The sequence below is a fragment of the Papio anubis genome, chromosome 6 (genome assembly GCF_008728515.1).
Source record: "Papio anubis isolate 15944 chromosome 6, Panubis1.0, whole genome shotgun sequence".
NCBI classification, from domain to species: domain Eukaryota; kingdom Metazoa; phylum Chordata; class Mammalia; order Primates; family Cercopithecidae; genus Papio; species Papio anubis.
Genome location: NC_044981.1, coordinates 49,590,087 through 49,617,091, shown reverse-complemented (window position 1 = coordinate 49,617,091; position 27,005 = coordinate 49,590,087). Strand labels below are relative to the sequence as shown.

At 36.6% G+C, this 27,005-nt stretch overlaps 1 long non-coding RNA gene across 1 annotated transcript in view; it reads right to left on the bottom strand.

Annotated features, from left to right (window-relative positions):
* LOC110743080 overlaps positions 1 to 27,005 on the bottom strand; it is a 345,865-nt gene that overhangs the window by 21,352 nt on the left and 297,508 nt on the right. Inside the window, exon 3 of the long non-coding RNA XR_002521581.2 lies at positions 9,120 to 9,182. This is a non-coding gene — a long non-coding RNA (uncharacterized LOC110743080). The remainder of the gene's footprint in view (positions 1 to 9,119; positions 9,183 to 27,005) is intronic.

Here is a 27,005-nt window from a genome sequence, read left to right as displayed (position 1 = left end):
TTGCATTAAGTGACATCACACTAGTTGCTTGAAACTGGCCATGATGGGAATATTTGTCTCATAGCCATTTTCAAACTAGAAATCAAGGCTTTATTTTTCTCCTAGGTCGCTGGTTTTTAAGTGTTGATAAGTATTTATCAACACATCACTGGACACCACTTTTCTACTTTTGGGTTCCATGGAATTTATAAAACTAGGAAATTCCAGTCCCATGGTTGGCTGACAAGACAATCTTAACAAGCTGGATTACTAGATTGAATTAATCCTTTGTTAGTTATTTTTGTTGAATAGAGAAGCAGGTTAACTTAATGTGTACCATACAGACATAAGAACTAACTTACAGACTTATGTAGTAACTTACAGATTATGTATGGTCTAGCTTCTATGTTGACATGACACCTGTCTAGATTAAAATAGTTACTATTGTCATCAAGCAAGTTCTTGGACCCTACCTCACTTCCTTTCAATCCCAGTGGTTCTGTACAAACTTTTACCAGATGCACATTGGTAGTGCCTGTCTCTGGCAAAAGCAGTGATTCTCACTCCTGTCCAAGTGCTACTCGGACACCACAGTGTGGATGCTTGTTGGAGCCCACTTGGCATTTCACATGGCACAATTCTAATTTATAGGACACTTAAACTTGGGACAACTCTCCAAAAACAGATGATAGCAAGTGGTAAGTGCTTCATCCATTTGAACCTCGGCAGACAAATGTGAAATGTGTTTGATACTACTCAGGAGGTCCCAGTGGCAATGAGCACCAGATATCCACAGGAGTGGTCAACTCAATACTGAATCTTTATATTGGCTTTTTTTCTTTCCCTAATTCTATTCTTTCCCTGTTTTTTGCTCCTGCTCCTTGGTGCCAATTTTGAAATAAACCACCTGCATATGAGCCTTTAGCTCTGACTCTGCTTCTGGGGGCAATGTGGGCTAAGACCTCTCCTCTTTGAGAGTCTCCCGTACCCAAGGCAAGAATGCCTAAGTTTGAATCAAGAATGAGATAAGGATTCTTTCTTTCTTCAAGTATCTGGTCACATAGAGGATTCTTAACAAGTCATAGTTCTTTTGAGGAGTTAAAATTTCAGCAATAAGGATGACCATTACACAAACAGTTATATAAATGTTTAATATTTCTTCTAATAAGTATTACAAAGAATAAGTATTATTTTAGTTTGGGGGTATATAAAAGCCAGCACTTCACTTCTTAGTGATTCCTGAGATGCTTCTTTCTACAGAGTGGGAACCTGGTATCCCTTGCCTGAGGCAATAAATAATCAGCATTAGAAATCATAATCACCATACTGGGGTGGCATAGGTCATCCTTAAAAAAAAAAAAAAAAAAAATCTGAGATCACAACAGCCAAACCATGGGGAAAAAAAAAAAAAAAGCAATCCTTTTATAAAAGAGAAACAAACCTCACTACTCCGATAAATTTCCCCATGGAAAATACAAATCCCCAATTACTACCCAACATGTGCAAAATATAAAGCATATAAAGCCTCACTCAGCACTGAGGATCTGCGTGATATTTAACAAATTACTAGCTTCACAGCATGTTGGATGAAGATTTAGGACTAGACCCAGGCAGGGAAAAAAAGAAAACAAAAAGCCCCAAAGTGGTTGCTTTCAAAATCCTACATGAAGTCAAGTAACTTTTTAAAAAAATCTCCATTTTCTTTCGAGATTTTCTTTGTTGACAGACCCCAAGGACCCAGCTGATGATGGAGGTGAAGTGAAATGAATCTAATTACCTCAGATATCTGGTTTTATGTCTTAACTTTTCTTGATTTTTTTTCCCCTGTGGTCTTTTCAATGATAAAGGCATTTAGGAGAGCAGAATAAGAAAAAAATGAAAAATATTGATCTTCTAAACTCTCATATTGGTTTCAGTCACCACTATTTGGGGTAAGAGAGAACCCTGATGGTACAATTTGAGTACATTGTGGTGTTCCAAGGAGTCTCCATTCCAAACACACATTTAGTCCTTGCCTTAATTATTTATTGCAACAAATGTTTTTGAGTGCCTAAAATTACCAGGAACAATGCTAGACTTTGGGAATATAACATGTAAACATATTTTTATTGTTCATCACATTCAAGTCACAGTAAATGGTATGTTAATAGTGACTATAAAATTATATAAAATATTCTTGAAACGGACCTATTTTCCACAGGTATATGAGCCCAACCATGTGGCCAATGTCTCAGGAAGAATTTTTAGGAGAAGGACTCACAGACCCATGGAATGTTAGAGTTGAACCAAGCCTCAGAAATAATCTATTCCACTTGCCTTGCTTCATAAGTGAGAAAACAGATTCCCAGAGAGATGAAGTGACTTGTTCAAAGATACACAACAATTAAAAAACTGTAACTGAGAAATTAACTATTAATACATTTTGATTCTTCTTAAATCATCCATAGCCATCCATTTTATTCATTCATTCATCTCAGTTAATGGTCAGGGGAATAAAAGGTGGACAAAACAAGAAAGATTGTTGCCTGCTCTTTGGAGTTCAAAACCTGATAACCATTGAGACAAATAGTAATCAAACATTCTCCCAGATAAACATAAGTAAATAAATATATTGCACATCACTGTGCAATTTTGCTTCACTGATTGTATGAAACCTACACATAATCTAAGTGAAAATCTAAAAAGGCTCCTCTGAGGAAATGAGCAGAGAAGTGAAGGATGTGGACACATGGGGAGAGGGTATGAGATTCCTGTGGCTGCCATAAAAATTTGCCACAATTTGGAGGCTTAAAACTGTAGAAACTTATTATCTCACGGTTCTAAAAGCCAATACTCTGAAATCAATATGTTAGCAGGGCTGGTTCCTTTTGAAGGCTTAGAGAAAAGAATCTGTTCCATGCCTCTCTCCTAGCTTCAGGTGGTTGCAGCAGGCACTCTTTGGTGTTCCTTAGTTTGTGGCACATAACTCTAATCTCTGCCTCTATCATCACACAAGATTCTACCTGTGTGTGTCTTTGTGTCCATATATCCCTCTTCCTATAAAGACACCAGTCATTGGATTTAGGACCCTAATCCTAACTCAGTAAGACCTCATTTTAACTTCATTATATCTGCAAAGACTTTGTTTCCAAATAAGGTCACATTCACAGTTTCTGGATGAATGTAAATTTGAGGGAGGACATTATTTAACCAAGTACAGGCAATAAGCGGAGTTCTTAGAATTAGCATGTGCGAAGTACATGAAACAGGAAAAAAGGGGGCACTCCATATGCTGAAAATGAAGTAGCATGTCTAGAGTTCAGAGTGAGGGGCTGGGCCAGGTGAGCAGGCCTTGTAGAACATATTGAACTTTTGGTCTTCATCCTGAGAAAAATAGACAGCCACCGAAGGCTTTATAGAAGGAAATGGCGGGACTGAGTCAATGTGGTAAGAAGGCATTCAGGCTGCAATGTGGAGGCAAAAGGAGCTGTAAGAACTTCTGGAGGTGAAAGCAGTGAGCATGATGAGTGAGGATGGTGGGGCAGGAAACAGGTACTGCACAGACAGATGCTTGGGAATTGAATTGGAGAGGAGAGTGGAAATAATTAGCCAGAAGCTGTAAACCGATATCTTACAAGAGACTGTTTTGTTCTTCGTGCATTTTTATTTTTTTGGTTTTTGGCCCACATAATAAAAACTGATGAAATTTTAATACTTCATCAGATTTCTAGCTTTTCTTGAATCACAAGAAATCATGGCAACATTGTGCTCAAATTTCTTCACAGTAAAATTGGTAAGAGCCACATAGCAACTGCTCTTTTTATAGAAGGCACATATTTATTTTACTTCAACTTAGTACTCTTCCCTTCTTATGGTCTTATACCTGCCCTCTTTATATTATATATGAATTGGTAACTTCTAGATTAGAGTAACAATTTCTGCTCATGTCAAAAATTCTTAGTGATCTATTAAGAAGGGAGGGATACTAAAATGAGATTACATGTCAACGATGACTTCTGACTAGAACAGCCTATTGCATCAGGGTAATCTGAAAGTATGCATGCCAGGCTTCTTTTAACAAACATTATCTAGGGTCTGAACACTCATTCATTCAAGAAATATTCATAAAAGTCTTCCTATGTACCTGGCAATATACATGGTACAACTATAATGGTCACCAAATGCTAGATCAGAACTACTCTGCCATGTGTTGGTAGAAATATTATTTAAATATCTTATAAATTTTTAATTTGCTATCATTGGTTTTAAGAAAATAGTAATATTAATAAAAGCTTCTTTTATAAAGAGGGTGCTTACTTTTTATTTCATTCAAACTTCAAAACAATCCTAAGAAGCAGTTTCTATTAGTATCCTCATTTTACAAATGAGGAAATTGAAGCACAGAATAATGAAGTAACTTAGCCAAGGACATACAGGTAGGAAGAGGATCCAATATGTTGATCTGGGTTGTCCAACTCCAGAGCTCATGGTCTAGCCACTGTAGCTATACTGACAAAGTGAACCGGAATAAAGCATGAAGAAGTTTTGAAATTTTAAGTACCAAGTAGGATAAAAATTTTGTCAAGAGTGTTATCCCTTTAAAAGTTATTATAAAAATGTAGAAAACATCATATATGTTTCAAAGATACAGAGATTGACTTGAAATACAAATTGGTTTTTTACACGTTGATGTGAAAATTCAGGTTTAGTAAATCACCCATAAAATACAGAACGTTTCCCATAATTAACACTTGGCTTCTACTGATTTCCATAGAAACCTGATTTAGTTTACCTCAAGGCAGAATGGACTAACAAATAATTAGGTAAACATTGTTTTTGGAAAACCAATTTTTTTTTTTCCAGAGGATATGATCATGGAACCTCATCATTAGCATGCAAGACATGGGCTATATTTCTACAGCAGTTTAAAATAGTTGTATAAATGATCTATTTGATTCCTAATAATCGCTTTGATTTCCCCAATAGCCAATCACTGAGTTACTTCATTAGACATTATATTGACCTATTAATTAATATGGTTGAATGAAATGAATTGGAAATGGCTAATCTAGTTATTTCCATTATTAATAGCATTTTGTATACTCTGACAAAACGTTTCACTTGCTCAACTTTTCTTTTGCATGTAGTTGGAGTAATGGCCAGATAAAGATCTCAGATCACATGAATTCTTTAGTATTGAAGACACATTATAGCAACACAGAAATGCAAGCATTTATAATATAAATTCTCATTTATCCTATTTCTATCCTTTTCCAATTTCGACTAGTCAGAAAGGGAAAATTCTATAAACGCAGACCAGAAAGAGAAAAATCTATTAAATAAAAGCAGTACATAAGTTAATGATAATGTATTGGACATGCAATTTAAATTGGAAAACCAACTTAAATGCAAAGCAATTACTGACACTTTTAATATTAGCCAGACTAATAAAGCAGCAATTAGATCTCATTATATAGCTATAAAATTGGTTTGTAATAGATTGATTGCACCAAATGTTCCTACTGGTTTTTGATGGCCTTATGGACAAGAGCACTATTCTTTTATTTTGTTTTGAGGGAAAAACAATCTTACAGTTATAATTCATTTGATTTCTTCCTTTTAAGTTGGCATCAAAGATGAGGCAAAGCAACAAACACAAAGGAAAGAAAAAAGAGGAGAAGGGGTAGGAGGAGGAAGAGGGAGAGGAGGAGGAAAAAGAAAAGATACCAAACACTACATATGCCCAGATATATTTATTTTCCACAAGGGATCACCTAGTAATTTTAGAATCTTCTTGCCAGAAGCAGTATTTAAAACTTGTATAGAAGGTTGTTCATTTGTTCATATTTAAGTTAGGTGTGTAGAGGTGCTATACTAAATAGATTATTTGTCTACATTATATAATCAAATAACTGATGTATGTGATCACAAATTTCTGATATCAGGCACTATGATTCTATAGAACAAAGAATCACTCCTGTAGCACACATACAGGGGGTGTCTCCCAATATTCCTTCCTCTCCTCCTCTACAGCATCATCAAGTATGGAAAAGCCAATAAATTTGTTACGAATGAGAGAGAGAGCAAGAAATAAGCAGTGGTCCATGACTATTGAATGACTGCAATTCTAAAAGTCTCTTTCCTTGTCTGACACAGGACAGATTGTTGCAATCCATTCTTGCTCCAGAACTCCCTTCGTGATCAGGATGAAATAAAACCACATTCTTCTGTAGTTCCTTCCCTTTCTCTGTCTGTTCAACTCACCTCTCACCTGTTTCTTCCAAGAGCACTCTCAATAGTGATTACATGCTCATGGCCACTTGTGTGCTTCTAGGGAAATTAATCTAACACAAGGTTCTTTTTTTGTTTATTTGAAGCCTTTCATTACCCTACTTACTCACTCTGCCTTTTCTTCCATCATGTTAGACTTTTTTCTTGGCACAAGGCTCCCTAAACAGTTACATTTCCCAGGCTCCCTTGCAGCGTGATAAAGCTGTGGAACTGAGTTTCATCTAAGAAGAAATAAATGGTATCCTTTGGTAGGTTCAGGGAATTTACTATCTCGTGTGCACTGTTTGACCCTTGTTCTTCATGCATTTCACCGTCGTGCTGCCTAGAATAAGACAACATCATCTTGGGTCATGAGGATAGATACCACAACTCACAGACAACAAAGTAGTGAGATAAATGAAATCTAGTGCTATACGGACTTTGTAAAACAGAGCAACACATCACCTTTGAACTGAACACCTCCCGAATTTTATGTGAGAGAAAATAAAACTCTGTCTTGTTTAAACAACTATAATTTTTGTTTCCTAATACTGTAGAATCCAACCCTAACATATATATATATGGCAAGTCCAGGACTGTCACATCCCAAATTTTGTCAGCCCTTATGGGTTCAAAATATTTGACATAACTGAAACAAACTAGTAAAAACGCGGATGCCACAGAAAACTAAACAACACATACTGTAGATCATTCAGAATTCAAAATAGTAGGATCTAGCACTCACTAACAGAAAGAGGTTACGATATGGAAATATCCAGTTTTGATCTGAGAATTGTGTGCTCTAACAGGCCAACTCTCCTCGGGTTGGCTTACACTCACATCTTGGGAGACTGAATAGTGTTCTGCAATGTGGTGTGTGTGTGTGTGTGTGTGTGTGTGTGTGTATGTCTGTATTCACATACTGAATAAGTAATTTTTTTAAATACCTTAAAATAAATTGTCATATACACTAATGTTAAAATAAAATATTTTTTTTCTACTTTAAGTTTTTTACTTCTTACTGATTTAATGGTGAAACTAATACTCAGGCTTTAGTTTTTTTAATTCTAAATAACTAAACTAGGAAGTTAACTAAGACCCAAAAATATAGGTCAATAGAAATGAATCTACAATGATCTGATATTTGGGGTTAGATGTCCTCTCTAAAATGTGATTAGTTTATATGTAGTGATGGTCAGCAAATTCATTCAATTACATAGGAATACATTTTGTGATTAATTCATCCTGTAGATTCAGCAGAAAGCTATGTTGCTCAGAGCTAGCATTATAGGAGATTACTGAGATATCTCTATGGCCCTGGAGGGCAACCACTAACATCCTCCAATAAATATTGACCCAAATCAAACCACGGCCTCCTGTTCCTTGTGCATATTTCCAGGGATGTAATCGGCTCTTTGTTCATGTTGGGGAAGAGGGAGACCTCATATCCACATGAGAAAAATGGAGATAGGTAGTTGGCTGTGATTCAAATAATACATGTGCATTTTTAATTTAGTAGACATTTAAATTTTTGCGATATTTTATGTATCAAATGTATTCTAATCAATGTTCTGTTAAACTATATTTTCTTACATAACTTAAATATATTAAGCATCTACTGTACTCATGTGTCCCATTATATAGAAATTTTCCACTTTATTTTTATTTAATATTTCCTCAAAGTTGTTAATATTTGTTGATAAAAGGCAATGCAATCTTAATAACATGTATTGAGTGAATATATTTATTACATTTGTCTGTTTTGTGCATTTTTCTTCTGATTTTAAAATTCCTATTCTCTTGTTTCCTTTAATTTGAACATCTGTTGTAATCTATGGGAACCTTTATGAATAGGTATATCTTCAAACAGACCATCAAAAGCCTAAATTTTGTTTTTTCTTTCTTTTGAGCTACTCTCTATGGGAGGATTATGATCTTTTCAAAAATCAATACAATGACCCATGGCTTATACAGTTTTTTCCTATAATTCAGTTATTTCGTTGATCTCATCTGCCTAACTTATCTTTTTTATTTTTTGAAACAGGGAGTTTCACTCTGTTAACAAGTCTGGACCTAGTTTATCTTTCTAAATTAAAAACTATATTTATAAAAAATGGAAGGGTACCTTCATTCTAATATTGTAAACAAAACCCATCAACTATAAACATCTTGTTGGTAAGAATAATAGAATTCTTATACTCAACCAAATGGGTCATCGAAGAACAAATCAAAACAGCAAATAGCTACTTCATTTAAGTCAAAAAATTGGTACAATTTTTTAGCTTTAAAGAATAGTGAAACAAAATTTCTAGAAATTCATGTTTCATTAAAAATTTGAACTCAATTATGTAAAAAATACATAGAAAATGTGACCAGAAGGAAATACACCAAAATCTTAATAGGTATATAAAATATCAATTAGTATAATCAGTAGAATGTATTTTTACTTTCTTCTTCAGTTTACTGTTACTCAATTTTTCTACAATATGCATATAAAATACGTTCCTCTTTGTGCCTTACACACAAAAGAGCAGACCAGAGAAAGTTAGAAATTAAGACAGAAAGGAAGTGTTGAAAGTGGCGGGAACCTAGGTCTTCAAGAAAAGAAGCACATTCTTACATTCTTATAGGGATGACCAGGGATTTGTACATCCTATAGAGGAAGCCAAGACTCTACTTAAAAAAAAAAAAAAAAGTCCCTTAATGAAAAGTTATTAAAGGGCCTTCTACAACAGAAAGTGCCCCCAGATTGCAGAATGCTTCCTGCAGAGAGAGACCCTCAGGCAGGTCCTACTTGTTCCACGAACAAGTTTAGCCCTGAAGGAACAAAATATGGTGACCACAAAAACTTAAAAGGAAATGAAAAGCTCTCCAGCCGCTGTTCTGCCCACCTGATATTAATGCGCTCCCATGCGCTGCCACCTCCTCTTCCTTCATCACCTGCAGAGCCTTGGCTGTGGAGAGGAAAGATTCTTATTAAAACTCTTCAAAAGGCAGAAAACGCCTGGAACAAAGTAACTGTAACTGTAAAATGTCCTGAAAGGCCAATTAGAAATTGCAATACTGGGAGTTTTATTACAACTAACTCCTCCTTAATTATCAATCAATGGATTCTGTTGGAAAAAAAAAAGCTTCATATTCTCTGCTGGGGAAATGATGCTAATTATTTTCTGTTAATTAAGGCTGTTCTGGGATTCAGACGTGCCATCCTTCAACCAAAAGATTGACACATCAATGCTAACATAATGTTCAGTGCACCCTTCCAAAGTCTTTATAACTGGTGATAATAAATTAGTGCATGTTATTTTAAACCTCTTTAATAATCATGGCTTTGTCTGGGAATGAAAAATGTATACACATACTACAATACATGTACTTTATTACATTACTTAATACAGCCTTGCAAATATTTAAAGAGGAACTCTGAAATACTGTGGCTCACTTTCACAATTTTATTAAGCAAAAATTAAATACAGCATTTATAAAGGTATCTACTCATACCTCCAACAGCAGGAGGATGGGTTTAAGATAATTTAATTCACTAGGTTCTCTGTTATCAAAAATAGAACATTTCAGGACATGTGTGTGTCAAAGCAACTACCTGTCAATTATTTAATCAAATAATAGTTCAAGTAGAAGATTGCGCTTATTTATGTTAAAGTCTAAAATATAATAAATACAAATTTGTGGTCCCTAGGCTTTCTTTTATTATTTTCCAGAGTGAACAAGTTTGAACACAAAATGGCTCTCAGGGATCAGTTGGTTTCACTTCAACCTTCATGACTCAGAAGGAAGAAGTCCCAGAAGCTGTGTGACCCAAAGTGATAATCGGAGTAAAATTTTTGTTGTTAATGACACAGGGCCTTCTGATTTTCCCTATGTCTTCTGGCTATTGGTAGTTATGCATCACACACACACACACACACACACACGAAATGCACAGTTCCCACTTGTTCTTCCACCAGGAGTATGGAAACTACAGCTGAAACTCTATCTGAAACTTCAAAGAATTTAGTTAATGAAACGTTTCTCTTCTCTGACTTGGCATTGTCTATAGTTTCCTACAAGTTAAGAAAAAAAAAAGTGAAGAAAGTACAGTGAGAAGTGGTGGTGCTTACTTCCCACTATTACCATCTTCATTAGTGGATTTTCAAATTATAACTTGAATGGAAATTTTTGATGAATGAATTACAGGTGAATAAGTTTAGGCACAGTGATATGAAGATACTTATCCAAATAAGTCTGCAAATAGTGATCTGAACAAATTCTATTCTATCACATAATTCATCCTAAACTTAGGACCACCAAACTCTTAAGTGCTATTAAATACCAAGCCATTTCAAGGGAAATGTCAGCTTCACAATTTCCAATCATCTATATTTCTGATTCAACATGTAATTTATCTCATGATGAACAAACTGATATTTATTTAGATGCAAAACAAAACCAAAAAATAAACAAAAATATTTACTGAGATCATAGAATTCATTTAATTGCTATTTGTCTAATTCCCAAAATAGAACTGTGAGATAAATATCATCATTTTATAGACTAGAAAACTCATGTTCAGAAGGTTTAGGGAAGGTTTAACAGTGAACTAAAGGTCACAAGTCAGTAAGGAGTCAGACAGGTATTTATTTCCAAGTAATCTAACTTTAAGTTATATTCCCCATTGCTATAGAGTCAACGTTTGTTCCTCAGCCACCTAAAATTTATGTGTTGAAATCTTAACCCCCAATGTGATGGTAGTAGGAAGCGAGGTTTTTGGTAGGTAATTAGGTCATGCAGATAGTGCTTTCACAAATGGAATTGGTGTCCTTCGAAAAGAGGCTGCAGAGAGCAACCTTGCCCCTTCTTCCACATGAGAGCCCAGCCAAAAGACAACTGACTGTGAACCAGAAAGCAAGCCCTCATCAGACACCAAATCTGCCAGCACCTTGATCTTGAATAACCCAGCCTCCAAAAGTGTAAATAATAAATTGTGTATAAGCCACCCAGTCTACAGCATTCCATTAGAGTAGCCCAGATGGACTAAAACACATGTCTACCTTCATCATAATGTCCTCTTCAGTAACTTATCTAGATATCCTCTAAGCTAGGGTGTTGCAGAAGGAATGAAGATGTAGAAGATACGGCTGATGATTGATGGGGGTGATAGGATGCATCTGATAACTGAACTGATAACTAATGAACTGATAACTAATACTACAAGGCTAAATATTATAAGCATCTATAGTTAATAAGTGATATATACTGAACTGATCACTCCTCACCTTTGCCAACATTCTGTCTGGTTCATGCCACTGTTTACATCCTTTGTCAGACTATATTCTAATTATTCACTCAGTTAAGCTCTCTACTATAATGAAAGCTCCTCTAAGGTAGAGAATGTCACTCATTTGTATTGAAATGACTAAAGCAATTCCTGCACATAGGATCAGGCACAATATTGTTTTTGAAATGAATGGACGTATAAGATGTTTTAACCCGTAAGGTCACTCTTTAATTTATTTACAGAGTTTCCGCCATGTGCCAGATAGCATGCTAGGCTTTGGAAGTACAACTCCAAATAAGACAGATGCAGTTTCTATCGGCATGAAATTTACAGTCTAAAGGAAAGGAGAATTCAGTTAAGAAGTAGAAGGAATGGAGAATACAGTCGAGAAGTAGAAAGAATAAAATACTGTTTAAGTACTATGTTTCAGGAATTAGAGACTGTTATGGATTGTCAAACATACACAGGGGAATCTGTAACTCATACAACCTAATTCATTACCATACCAAGTTTGTTCTAGACACTTGGGGAGGAAGCAAAGTAAAAGCAAACTTCCCATACCTACAGGTGAATAGCCCCTGGGAGAAGGCACCTGAACAGCCACTGCTGTTTTCCTCAGCTACAAAGGAGAGAATGAATGTAGCAATCAAAAGACAAGACAGGGCATGCCAATGAACACACAGACTGAGCAGAACTGAGTTAGTGATTTCTCCGTCACTATCTCCAGTGCCCCTCTGTCTGCATTACTGTATGTGGATGCACAGACACTCTCATCCTTCAGGAAACAGAAGTCATCACTTTACTGTCCACTGAAAACATATTTATATGAAGAAAAGGTCAAGAATAAAAATCAGCTTCTATGCGCATAAGGCAGTTCACAGAGAGCATTGCCCAACACTCAGCACCTCCAGCCTTGTTGGTCAAATCCCAAACTAGCAGAAGTGCCTTGGCCGGATGTTGCCATCTCTCTCTCCTGCAAATAAACAGAATATTTTTTACCTATGATAGGTGATTATGTGGCTTTCACTCAGCTCTTGTAATTCATTCGTACCTCTCGGCATTCATGAGTCATGGGTCTTTTACACTTGTCACAGAAACCTAATCCCTACCCTTCATGGGCCAGCTATCCTAAAGATGGCTGAACATGTAATTGCCTTGAAGTGTAAAATATTTCCGACCTTATTTATTACAGCAATGCCTGCTAGCACCTCTATGGTTGAGGTTGTGTCAGCATTTTCATTATAACCCCCTATTTCCAGCAGTAAAAATGTGCTCCAGGCTTAAACTCAGCACATGGAAAATAAGTCCAGAAGGGAATTTTCTACTACTTTTTGTAAAAAAATAAATAAATAAGTTGGTTGGGGCATTTTTAAAGTTATATGACTGAAAAGAGGGAAATGGCATAAAATGGACTTTGGAAAGCTTCCTTTTTGTGCTAGTAAATTCCAGGATTCAAAAGTGGGTGTGGTAATAAAGGTCCTTACCACTGGCGTAGGAGGCCAGCTCAATTCCTATCACTCTATCTTTGGGAAGCCAAAGGAAAAAAATGGAGTCCTGCCCAATTCAAAATTTAAAAATTCACTAAAGAAATGAGGAAATAGCTGGTCATGGTGGCTCATGCCTGTAATCCAGCACTTTGGGAGGCTGAGGCAGGTGGATCACCTGAGGTTGGGAGTTCGAGACCAGCCTGACCAACATGGGGAACCCTTGTCTCTACTAAAAATACAAAATTAGCCAGGAATGGTGGCACATGCCTATAATCCCAGCTACTCAGGAGGCTGAGGCAGGAGAATCACTTGAACCCAGGAGGCGGAGGTTGCAGTGAGCGGAGATTGTGCCACTGCACTCCAGCCTTGGCAACAAGAGCAAAACTCCATCTCAAAAAATAAATAAATAGAAATGAAAAAAATAGATTTGAGTTACAAAAAGTTAAAAGTTAAATAGGACCACATTTGGGAGCAGGGCTATCTTCTAGCCTGGAGGTAAACCCAGTCAGGTTTGGGACATGACTAAGAGCACCTTCTGAGCTGGTGATCAGAAGTGGTTGTTGTAAAATGGACAAAGAATGAGATTTAACACCAAAAACCCATGCCCCAGTTCTTCCACTTATTAGATATGATTTTAGGAAATCCATAGAAAACATTCCAGTGCCACGAGCTTTTCAGCTCCCATTTCAACAGAAGGGCACCATTACTCTAAGATGGCTGCAATTAAAAAGCATCTTACTTGGAAGCTCTTATTACTGATGTTGGCCAGCTGATCAACGAGATGTTCTGAAAGATTAGCTATTGCATCAGCTAGTTGAGATCTAAGCATCTAAGCATCAGGTTAGGTAAATTTCATCGGTGGGGGATATAATAGTGACAAGCCCAAAGTACAAGTTATCTTTGAGAGGAAGAGAATGAGGAGCAGCAGCTGGAGAACTTGGAAAGGCAACATGACTGAAGTGAGGATAACTTAACTGAAGGTGGGTTTTACAGTCCCCAAAAATCATTTTTAGTATGGTTAGTGAAGATGCAGTAGGTTAAATGGTCAATTCTGGCAACTTGTTCTTGAACTTGTGGTCATACATAACATTTTTTCTCCAAGAAGTTCATTTTTTCTATATGTTATCTAAGGTTCTTTTATATATTTTCTACCATTTGCTAAGATTTAATAAAGCCTCCATTATGTCCTCAGTCTATGCAAGGTACTGTGAAGGATTCAAAAAGGTATTACTCCCTGCCATCCAGAAGCATACATTCATATAGGAAATACAGCCTTACTCACATGAAAGAGTGTCACTTCCTAATGGTGGGTGTCATAGGCAAAAAATGCACCCCCTCCAGAAGATACCCACATCAAGTCCCTGGAACCTGTGCATGTTACCTTATTTGGAGGATTTTTGTGATGTGACTAAATTAAGGATCTTGAAAGAAGGTGATCAACTTGAATTATCTTTAGGTCTTACATGTCATTACAAGCATCATCATGAGAGGGAAGAGGAAAAGACACAGGGGGTGGAAAGCAACGTGATGATGAAAATACAGACTGGAAGGATGCAACCTTAAGTCAAGGAATGCCAGCAACCACAGGAGACTGGAAGAGGCAAGGAAGTACTCTCTCCTACAGCCTCCAAGGGGAGTATAGCACTGCTGACACCTTGATTTCAGACTTCTGACTTCCAGAATTATGAGAGAATACATTTCTGTTGTTTCCTTCCACCCATTTCTTGGTAATTTGTTATGGCAACCACAGAAACTAATGTAGTGGGAAAAGAGAAGTTCTCCTTTTCAGTGCTTAAGGAAATGGAGTCCAAGGTAGGGATGAGGGAATGCAAAGGGGAGAAATGGTGCTGAAGAGAACAAAAACAATTCAAATGTTAATTTTGTTTCCAAATTATGGTTAATATGATCCAAGTTATAAGAGTTGTGCCTTGGGGCGGGGGAGGGACGGGCAGCAGCCAATTTTAATATTTACTTTTAGGATTTGCATTTTCCTCTACCTATAAATTATTCCCAAACCTTTAAAAACACATATGTGGTTTGTAATACTAAGTCTTTCAACTAACCCTTAGGTTAAGTCAGATAAAATTTACTTTAGCAAGAACCTTCATCAAATGGCCCTGTTGTCTCTGAAGAGATGACACTTTGCTATGAAGGAAGGGACAATACTTTAGTGTTTTTAGTGATAATATTCATAGGTAATGTTCAAAACCGGAACTTAATCCTTCCTGGTCATTTTAGCAGATATCCTAATGCCAACTGGGTATTAATCTTATAGACAAATAACTATAATTGAAAACTCTTCAACTTCTTTATGTGAAATATGGCTCTTAAAAACTAGATGACTATATTTTAATTAAGAGAAAAAAAATTATCTTTCCTTAATCCTGGAATTATTCAGTCACCATCCTTATTCTCCAGAGGACGAATATCTTAAAGTGATTCAGTCAAACATCAGCTATGATGTTAAGAGAACAGTAGATTTTTGTTAATTGAATTTTTAAATTAACTTATTTGACCAGAAACACATTTTGGATTTAAACCTTGTTGTCAGGAGTTTATTGAAAACATATTAGCTCTCTTTCCTCCTTGATAAGTGTAGCGATCTAGGAATAGGGCTCATTCATCTGTTACAATACAGAGGTTGGTCCCTAAAGAATGTGGCATGGCCACTTCCCAGGTGGCCTTAAAGGAGGAGGCCTTATGTATTTCTGTTACCTGCAACTGCATCTGCAGCTTCCTATAGCAGTTCCTTCTTCCAGAGACCAGTTCATAAACATGTTCCTGGCACTGAGGTATGAAATCAGAACACTCATTTATTTATAATTATAAATGAGTTCCCATATGAAGTAGGATTGTTGAGTTGTTGTGGCCAGGATGTTCTCTTCATTTTGGCAAATCTTGTTAATACTCCATACTTCTTTAATGCACTAATTAAATGTATAATTAAATAACTCATTGCTAAATGACTTATTCCTCAATAGACTTCAAGCACCACAGAAGGGCAGAACCCCTGTCTGTTTTGCTCATTGTTCTATCTTTAGCAAATATGAAGTCATTAACACACATAAACACAACCAAGTACTGTATACATAAGTGTATTTACAGATATGATCATCGATTTATGCTAGAATTTTTAACAGTGGTTGAACAATTGATGTATGTAGACTAATTGCTACTTAGTCAAAGAAAGAGCCATAGAAAAATGGGGGTATGAATTTAAAGATGAACAGGCTTCTCAATTTTCCCCTTAACAGCTGGGAGATTTTCACATGGGTAATTTTCCCCTACTCCGTCCTATATTCCTAGGTTATCATTCTGGTGTACAGGGTCCCAAATCATTAGAAAAGCTATTTCCTTGCACCAAATTCATATATGTTTGCAGAGGCTGGACTGACAACTGATATCCAAGTGCAATGGGACAATTGCATTTTGCATCTTTCCCCCATCGGTCATGGGCAGAGGTGGTACCTGTGTGAGAGACTCACCTTCTTGGGGCAAGAGGTCATGTTAATGACTCAGCAGAGGAACTTTAAAAGTGATGCTAAGGTACGGCTAGTTTACCTCTACAAAATATTACCTTTACTTGAGTATCTGGAGATCAAATGGTTTATGTGCTACTCAATATCATAATATAATAGAATTGTATTTTTTTGGAAAAGATTTGATGGATTTTAAGGAATCTCTCTCATAATTTTCTCCCATGCAACCAGTTCGACTTTATTTCTCTCTTCTCCCCAGCATGTCCACTCTCCAGGCTGGTCTCTGCTGCCCTCCAACAAAGAAACACCTAACCTTATTTTGTCTCTATGGTTTCACAAATGTTTTTCTTTTTGCCTGGCATCCCCTTCCCTTGGCCAAATTATGCTTATTATTTATATCTTTGATCATTACATCCTTACTTATCTCCTTTCTTTTTATTGCTCAACATAATTGATAAGACATAAACCCCTTGAGGACAGGATCAGTATTTTATATATATTTTTTTCTAGCCTCTATCTCCACTCAGAATCAGGTAAAATGCATAACTGGTAGTCCATAAATGTCGACCAATGATGAATTTACATCTATTAGATTTAAATGCAGTTCCCATTATCCCCTGTAATGAGGAAAGCCACAGCTCCGAGAAAAACAAGATTTTTCAGTAATTTCTAATTTAAAAGAAACACTCATACCTTAATAAAATCAAATAGAAATGTTTTAATTCATCCATTTGCCTATCTCTTAAACATAAATTAAAGAAGTATTTGCTTTTTCATTTTACCATGCTCTTCCATTTTATAAACGAATAACTATAACGTATGTCACATGTGATTGGGGACGTATGCCAGGACTGAACAATCTCCTTGTTCGTAATGTGCAGTAAAGGATGAAAATCTCTGATTCAGAAACACATTTGAATGTCTGGGGACACTTCTAGAAAAGAACCCACCCTTGTGCAAATGCCTGGGCCTACTGGTGGCTGCTGTCAAGAAATAAAAGATGAATACCATAGAATTTCTGATATTAAAGAATTCAGAACCCAGAACAATCTATGGCAGCATAACAAACCACCTTGTCTTAGTCTATCTGTGCTGCTATAACAAAATACCTGAGACAAGACAATTGATTAAAAAAGAAACAAATTTATTTCTCACAATTCTGGAAGCTGGGAAGTCCCAGATCAAGATATCAACAGGTTCAGTGTCTAGTGAAGGTCTTTTCCTCATAGATGACACCATCTATGTCTACTCACATGGTAGAAGGAATGGAGGGGCAAAAATAGGGGTACAAACAATGTTTACTCACATGGAAGAGGAGCATAAGAGAGTAAACCCACTCCCTTAAGCCCTTTTATAAGGGCCCTAATCCCATCCATGAGACCTCTGTCTTCATGACTTAATCATCTCTTAAAGGCCACTCCTCTTAACATTGTCACATTGGCAATTAAGTTTCAGTATATGAATTTTGGGAGACACAACATATGAATTTTGGGAGACACAACTGGCTTAAAACAACAACCGTTTAGTTATGGCTGAAATCTTTTTAGCCATTAATTCAGATAGGTCTCAGTCAGGCGATTCTATTTATGCCTGGTATTGAGAGAGATATTAAGTGAAAATCAGCAGGTGGATGGGCTAGCGTGGTATTTAGCAGGTGATCGGCTGGCATGGTATTCAGCACGTGGATGGGCTGGCGTGGTACTCAGTTGGTGAATGGGCTGGCATGTTTACATAGGGGTGGCTGGAAGTCAGGGAGTCAGTGAGGACTGTCAACAAGATTGCCTATAAGTCCCCTTCAGCATGGTAGCCACAGAATAAGACATTTTATATGGTGTCTGCCTTTCCCTAGAGAAAATGTTCAAGAGATGTGAAATGGAAGCCACGTGTTTCTTAAGGCTGGATCTCAAAGCTAACATGGGATTATGGATCATTTCCCACATGTTCTGTGGGTCAAGCAGTCACTGAGCCCATCTTGTTTTATAGAGAAGGAACACAAACCTCACCTCTGAATGGGAAGAATATTGGCAGTTTGTGGCTATCTTTAATATACCACAGAAGGTTATAACATAAGCTTGACTGTAATACACAATGGGAAACAGTCAGTTTTTATAAAAGATACACAAACGAGTACTAGAAAAGTTTTAAGAAGGACAAGAGCATGTAAGAGAGTGATAAATGTTTTCCAAAAAAAGTTGGTATGGAGTTGAGTCTTGAATGATGGTTAAACCCTACTTTGAGATGCTGACTTGAGGTGAAGGCAGAGGGTAGTCAGAGTCAAGTGAAAGTGTTAGGCTATCTCACGGCACACATAAGAAAGGGCACGCAGCTCCAGTTTCCCCATGAGTAGGCTGTGTGAACAGAAGTGACTGGAAATAAGGTCTGGAAATGTAAGTAGGTCAGGATTTCAAAGACTTTTAAATGCATGGCTAGGAAGCTTCGGCTTTTTTCTCTAGGTGATGAGTACTCATTCTTTTCTTAACCAGCATCTGGGAGCAGGAAAGAAAAGCAAATTCTTCAAATGAAGAGGTTCTTCAGAGTTTGAAAAATAATGCAAAGACTATGTATTTATAAAATTAGATGTTCTTCCCTTTATATGAGAAATTCAGGCTTTAAGAAGTTAATAATAACAACTACTGACATTTTTGAGTGTTTACTATGTGTCAGACTCTACATGAAGGCTTTACTTGCATTCACTGGTTAATTTTGCAACAATCCCATGAGTTAGATACTATTATTATGGACATTTTAACAGATGAGAAAATTAAGACACAGAGAGGTGAAGTAATTTGCCTATAGTGACAGCTATATTGAGCCCACACACCTACGTGGTTTGTCTAAGGTCATCCAGTGGCCAAGAAACGTATTGGAACTAGAAGCCAAATCTCCTAATTCCCATTCCACTTTTCTTTCCACTACATGATACTAAGAAGCCGAGAAATGTTCCTCTCTTATTCTTTCTTCTATTCTCAGACATTTCTTTTTGTCATGATTCACTTTCAAATTCTTTCCTCTGCCTCCTTGGTTTTATGTGTCATAGAAGAATGCATGATCTTTGTCACCACCTCTATCTTCCAAACCCATGCTTTCTAATTCTCTGCCCTCAGTAATATTCTCGTATTTTCATTCCAATGAGTGGATTCTGGTTACCTTCAGAGACAGCACGAAGCACTCAAGATTCTCTCTAAATAATATTTGAATCAATAAAAAATACATATAAACACACAAATATCTACAATACATTCTATTTTCTTCTTGAAAATATAAACAGTGGGAACCTCATGGGATAAGAGATACGGTCCTTGCAGCTGTCTGTATGTGCATCTGTAACTGCTATCATCTGTACTGAAAGGCCCAGACTGTCAAGGGAACATAGATCATCCTCAAAGGGATCAAAGGAATGGCCGTAGGTGAAGCTCACATGTCTGCTTGACCACAATAACCCCCTCTTACAAATGATGTGCTGAAACTAGGTGTCTTTCAGGCTAAATCAATACATAAATTTGGTATATAGAGCACCTAGGTCATGGACCCTAGATCAATAATCAAATGGAAAATAAGTGGGGAGATTCACAAGGAAAATGAACAATAACAACAACAACAAAACATTTTTACTGCCTGAAACTTGATCTTGGGACACATCACAAAAATCCAATTTCCTTGATCTTCTCAATCTTTCCCAGCAAGGGTAAAGGTTGAGAAGGGGGATGGAGATTCCGTAAACAATATCTACAGTCTTTTTTTTTTGAGACGGAGTCTCGCTCTGCCGCCCAGGCTGGAGTGCAGTGGCCGGATCTCAGCTCACTGCAAGCTCTGCCTCCCGGGTTCACGCCATTCTCCTGCCTCAGCCTCCCGAGTAGTTGGGACTACAGGCGCCCGCCACCGCGCCCGGCTATTTTTTTGTATTTTTTAGTAGAGACGGGGTTTCACCGTGTTAGCCAGGATGGTCTCGATCTCCTGACCTCGTGATCCGCCCGTCTCGGCCTCCCAAAGTGCTGGGATTACAGGCTTGAGCCACCGCGCCCGGCCCAATATCTACAGTCTTATTCCTTTATGTCCATCATACCTATTTCCCTTCTATAAGCAAAGTGTGGGGTGTAGAAAGGAGGATAAACCAAATAAAATTCATTCAAAGACCAGTAGAATAGGTAACAGTGCAGCAGTGGGTTCAAATTGGAACACTTGATGTATCTATGGAGAACCTCAAGCAAGTGAATGAACTTCTCTCTGTTACCTCATTTTTTAAAATAGGAATAATAGTAGCACACACTCATAGAGTTATTGCAAGTATTAAATAAGTTAACATCTATAAGATTCTTCAGACAGTACCTGGAATATAGCAATTGCCATATAAATATCATCTATTATTTTAAAATCTTTAGTATTGCCTTCCCACTGCATTGCCTTCCTGGCACCATCCCCTTCCTGCCCCCACATTGCTCACCCCACTCCAATCCTCGCACACTCTCAGCCCAAGATATTTGTACTTCTATTGATTTGGCCCGATTTTCTTTACCCAGGGTTCCTCAGGGCTCACCAGCTCCACTCACTCAGGTGTCTGCTTGCAGAAGTCTTCCCTGACTGCCTCATCTATAACAACCCCTTTTACCCTAATTTTGTTACTTCTGTGCACTGACATATGCTAATTTAGATATTCATTTTTTAGACTATCTGTCTTTCCTCCTAGAATGTGAGTTCCCTAAGAGCAAGTATTTTGTCTATTTTATTCTTGGCTCTATCCCTAGTGCTTAGAAAAATGCCTGGAACATAACAGTTGCTAAGAAAACACATGCTGAGTTAATAAAAACTGAGCATTCACAGGGAATTGAAAATTTGCTCCAGGATAAGAAGTGCTAATAATAATAATGCTCACCCCTACCTGAACAAATAGACAAAAATACCAGAAGAAGGTTTATGCACAATTAAATAATTGCCCGATATATTTTGGTCAATATAAACAATGCACCTGAATAATATGAAAAACCATACTTCCAAACTTACCCTTTTTTTTCTCCCCAAAACACTCAGGGACTGATTCGTTGGCAAAATTATTTCAGCTCCTGACTTTGAGAGGGCTCCTCCTCTGGTTTATTTTTAGAATCCTTCCACATAATTCACATAAAGCTTTTCATGCAGAATATGTCTAACTACCAGAAAGCCACATAGTCCTTATGACACAGAGTTTATAAGGAAACAATGCTATAGATATGCTCACAAATCTCCATCATGGAGTGGTGTGATTAATAATATAGGCTTCTAAGAGATAAAACTTAGCTAATTAACATAGTTTTTTTCCCCCTCACTTCCACTTCAACATGACATTATCATTGTTCTATGGAATACAAAATAAATATAAGGGACAATCTATGTATACAAGGAATACACAATTCTTGGCTAAGCAAAATGTAAATTAATTAGCAGAATAGGTAGCTTTATGATACAACTTTGTAGAAAAGCAGAATATGCCACTCCAAAATACACCTTGTTGGAATAAGAATTATTTTGAGCTGATTATTTTAAGAAATAGCAAACACAAGAGAAGTTCCGAAAACAGGGTAGAAGTTACTGTTCTGTAAGGGAAATTTACATGGATAACAAACATTTCTATTTGTAGGGGTGTCTCCTTCTAAGTACTAGAAAGACAAGGATGTCTGAATCACAAAACTCTTATTAGTGAAGAGGGCATGGACTTAAGCCTGCATAATAAGCCTTTGTTTACCTTGCTTTTCCATGTCACCTCCCCGCCCTGTTCTTTCTTTGTTTTAGTTGGAGATGCTACATAGGCCGAAGTTCTAGGCCTCATCTTTGATAATTACTCTTTCTGAGTTTTCTCTCATGTATATGTGAAGTAACATGTTAATATACTTCTTTCTCTTTTTCATCTTGTTGTTGTTGTTGTTAGAGGAATCCCAGCCAAGAACTCAGAAGAGTAGAGGAAAGTTATTCTTTCCCCCTTAAAACTTTATGTGTTAACCAAGTGTCTCCCAGACTTGCCCATTTGTAAGAATGACCTGGGTTTCTTTTATAAAAAGTATGTATTTTCAGGTCCTGTCACTGGAGTTTCTAATATACATTGAGGTGTAGCTTGTGGACTTATATTTTTATTAAGTGCCCAGTGAATCTTTGATCAGGCAAGCTGGGAAGTATTTTTCTAAAATAATAAAGCACTGCTTCATTAAGTGGAAAAGAATTTACAGAAAGTTGAGTTCAATGTGAAAGGGGACCATCAAGAAAGACTTAATAATATATGACATTCTTTTCCTCATCTTACAGTGCCACACTTCTCTAACAAATATTGTTGTCTGTAGTAATCTTCTGTTTACTCTTCTGTTCTTAAATTCCAGCAATCTGGATTTTTTTTCCTCCCTTTTCCTCACCCCCAGTTCTCACTCCTTGCCACTTAATCTCAGAATGGGCTTTCCTCATTACTTTTAGCTTCTCGGAAGCATCCAATGAGAAAATTTTCCACTCTTTTGTCCTTCCTCTGACCCTACACTGCCCTCATTTTCCAACCTCTCCTCTTTTTCAATATGTTTCTTAAACCTCCTGCACTATTCCTTATGTACCTTTTTTCAAAGATATTAATTTACCTAGCTATCATTTCTTCACAAATGTCTATAGTGTACTTCATACTAATCATTTTGACAATGTATATTGCAGGATATTTTTTAAGATTTTCATGTTTTTTTCCCAACTGGATTGTGAATTTATAGAGAGAATATCTACCTTAAATTAAGAAAAATGATTAGCTTTCACAAAAGAAGTGTAAACAAGTTGTATGTTAATTAGAGTATCCCTTGCTCTTTCCTGTTGTAGAAGTATTGCTGTGGTGAAGTCTGTGGGCTTGAAATATGTACACACTGTATTTAAATAAAACATTGACACATTAAGCAATCTTGTTATGTAAACCATGCTAATACACTCATTCCATATTAATATTGTCATGGTCAACATTACTGAGTGTTATCCATGGCCCAGTAGGGGATTGCTAAGGCTCTCCAGACAAATTATCTGATTTTTTAAAACTGGAACTCTTTACAGATCACGAGGTCAAGAGATCGAGACCATCCTGGCTAACACAGTGAAACCCCATCTCTACTAAAAATACAAAAAAGTAGCCGGGTGTGGTGGCACGCTTCTGTAGTTCCAGCTACTTGGGAGGCTGAGGCAAGAGAATCACTTGAACTGGGGAGGTGGGAGTTGCAATGAGCTGAGATCGTGCCACTGCATTCCAGCCTGGGCGGGAGAGCGAGATTCCATCTCAAAAAAAAAAAAAAAAGAAAAGAAAACTGGAATTCTTTAATAATTTTTGCTAACAGTTCAATTTCATAGGTTTTAATTTTTACATATGGTTAAAGGCAAATTAATAATAACCTATTAAGTGTTGTTAAAATGTGCTCTTTTAAAAACTTGAATTAGTGTGTGACTAGAGTTTACTAACTCCCCTAATTCAGCATGCTGCTAAAACATCTGACCACCACCCATTGCTTGGCTCGGCTACACATGACAAGGCCACAATATTGGCAGGGAAAACAGTTTGTTAGCAGTACATCATCAATGAAATTTTGAGCAGACGAAGTTTTCATTTGCAGCTCTTCTTATAGCCATCAAAAATTTCATAGCTTTACTCCTAGATTTTACCTCTGTTTATCACTTGTTTCTAGATAATTCTATGTTGCTATTGTCTCCTTTTTTTAAAAAAAATCATTTTTTCCCCAAGTCTATTAAGATAGGTCATGGTTACACACATTTGGGATCTCGTGTCTGAAAGGGCAGTGAGAGCTGCAGCACCAGAGAACAGTGTCGGCAACTTTCAGGACCAAGGCAGTGGTGCATCATTTCTCATGCCTGGAATGTTTCAATAAGTCTCACACAAATAGTCAGGTATGTACCACTGACAACTCTGAGAAGAGCACTGGGAATTGTGAATTCAGATACAAGTCTTAATCTGAACCACACCACAAAAGGTGCTTACAGCTTCATGAAGCACATCTCTCTGTAGAAAACAACCCTTGGGAAAATAAAAACATTATGTTTCTTGCTCAGTGTTTGTTTGGGTTGTTTTCTTAGTTTCTTATTTTTTTTGTTTTTAACTTCTTTCATCTTTCAAGATAAATAATAAAAAAGAATTTTAAAATAAAGTATTTGTGAGTCTCCTTAACACTGCTTTCTGTGTTGGCTTGAAGCGATGGCTCACATGAACTGATCTGATATCAAGTGGAAGTGACCTGCTCTCAGGCTCAGCACTTAAAGAAGTTTCTAATGAACATATCCTTGCCCAATAAGAAGTTTCAAAAAGAATTAAAATCAAAACTTAAATGTTGAAAAGAAAGAGATCATCAGTAGCCACCAAAGAATGTTATGTGAAGCTGTATAAAAACTACATTGCATTCGCTTCCTGTATACTCATTCTTACCAAAATGGCAAGCCTTCATTACTAGTTGGAAAATGACTTTTCTTGCTTGCATATGCTATAGTCTGTGAATGAAGTATTCATAGTTTAACATCTCTCTACTTGCCTGCTTAAAGCAGAAGTGTCCTAAAGTATAATCAGTTCTACTCCAGCTGGGGGATAATGGATAAGTAAGAGAACCAGCATTTATTAACCACTTGCTATATTATCTGACACTTTGCTTTCTTTATCTCATTTTATTTTCACTAAAAATCTGTATGTAGGGATTTGTATTCCACATTCAAAAATGAAAAATATAAAATCTAAGAAGCTTAATTAAATTATCCAAAGTCCCAATTACTAAAGCAAGCTCTATATAATTACCAAATCCATGATTTTCTAACCTTTTTATCTGCTACTAAGGAAAACAATATCTATGTTTGCCAACTTATATGTTGTTTTTAAAAATAAAAGGATATTATGTATATGAAAGTAGTTTGGTGAGGGTTAAGGACATTTTGGAAACATATACTTGTTTATTATCTGCAGCATATTTCTTCCCTCTCTCCCTTTTTTCTTTCCTTCCTTTCTTCCTTCCTCTCGTTCTTCTTTCTCAAACTCATGCATATTGATGACATAGGAAACAAAACATGCTTTCAATAATGTAATATTATCAAAGTACTTGCTTCTTAGAGTATTTCATAGTCTATCAATTTTATATTTTTTCCAGGTCATCCATGTTTTCCCATATGACATCCAGTGAAAGCATAGCTACAACATCAGAGATCACCATTTAAATATCCAAGAAAATGAGTTTGCTCTAAGTCAACAAAATTGCTTCCTTGAATCAATACTGCTAACCTTTCCAAATATTCCTAAGACCCATGATACACACACCAAAAAAGGTTAATATTTATCTAATTGATTTGATCAATAAATAGCTTTGGTGAACAATGCAATACTCTTGTCCTTTCTGTTATTGCAGGTGTGTTGAAGGTATCCAGAGTGGCACGGGTCTGGTTCACAGCAGAACTACCACCTTTGGATGTGCCAGAGAGCAAGATATACACTTTCTAAAACTCTAAAGAATAATCAAGGGAGTCACAGTGAATCACAAGACTGCAAATTCCTCGAGAGGTACATGAAGCAGTGGAAATATGTTTGCACTGGAGTCAAACAGCCATGGATTGGAAGTCCAACTCTTCATCTTCCAGCTCTGTGACCTTGCAAGGTTACTTAATTTTAAATGAAATAATGTAATAAAGCACTTAACACAAGAGCTATTATTATTGTTACTATTTTTTTCCCCTAAAGATCTTAGTAACACTTTGAAGATCATCACTTTTTCAAAAATATGTGTTGGTTGATTTTTATTTCATTGATCAAACTGTCTAAATCCAGTCATATTAATATTTGGCACTATTAGAAAGTAACTCAGCCTGTAAGGTTTTTTGTTTTTGTTTTTGTTTTTTTTCTGAAAGAAGTTTAGTTAGTGTAACATTCATCACTTCTGAGTACCACAAATGAATTTCAACTAAGTTTCAACGTGTCCTCACCATAGTTATCTAATTTCCCCACATTTTCTTCAGCAAGAATTTCTATAACTTGAGAATCAGCGTAAATGTTTCATAAAGCTGCTCAAACCATATGTGGTGAAAATCAAAAGAGGAGCCAGAAATCAGTGTGCCAGAAATACAATACCAGCCCAATTCCTTTTATGTTTACTTCAGATTGTTTGTTTTGAGAGCTTATTGGAAAAGAAGATTTTTTTTTAAAAGGGAAGGATAAACTTGAAAGACTATTTCAATGCCATATGATATAAGCCCCAAATACTAAGAAATTAAAGAAAGCTTCTTGTTAGTGTGCTCTCTGTAGCTATAATTGAAATTCAAAAATGTACAAACAGCCCAGCGCAACCATGGAGTTACAGTTTTTGGCAGAATTAAATTCCTTAAGATAGTTATTGGACAAGGAAAACTAACATTATGGCATCCTCCAAGATATTGTTTATTTCTCCTTATGGTAAGTTAGGATTCCTGATCAATACCTAGTATTAAACTGTGTGGTGTTTGTTTATTTGTTTGTTTTTTGGAGACGTAGTCTTGCTCTGTCGCCCAGGCTGGAGTGCAGTGGTGCGATCTCGGTTC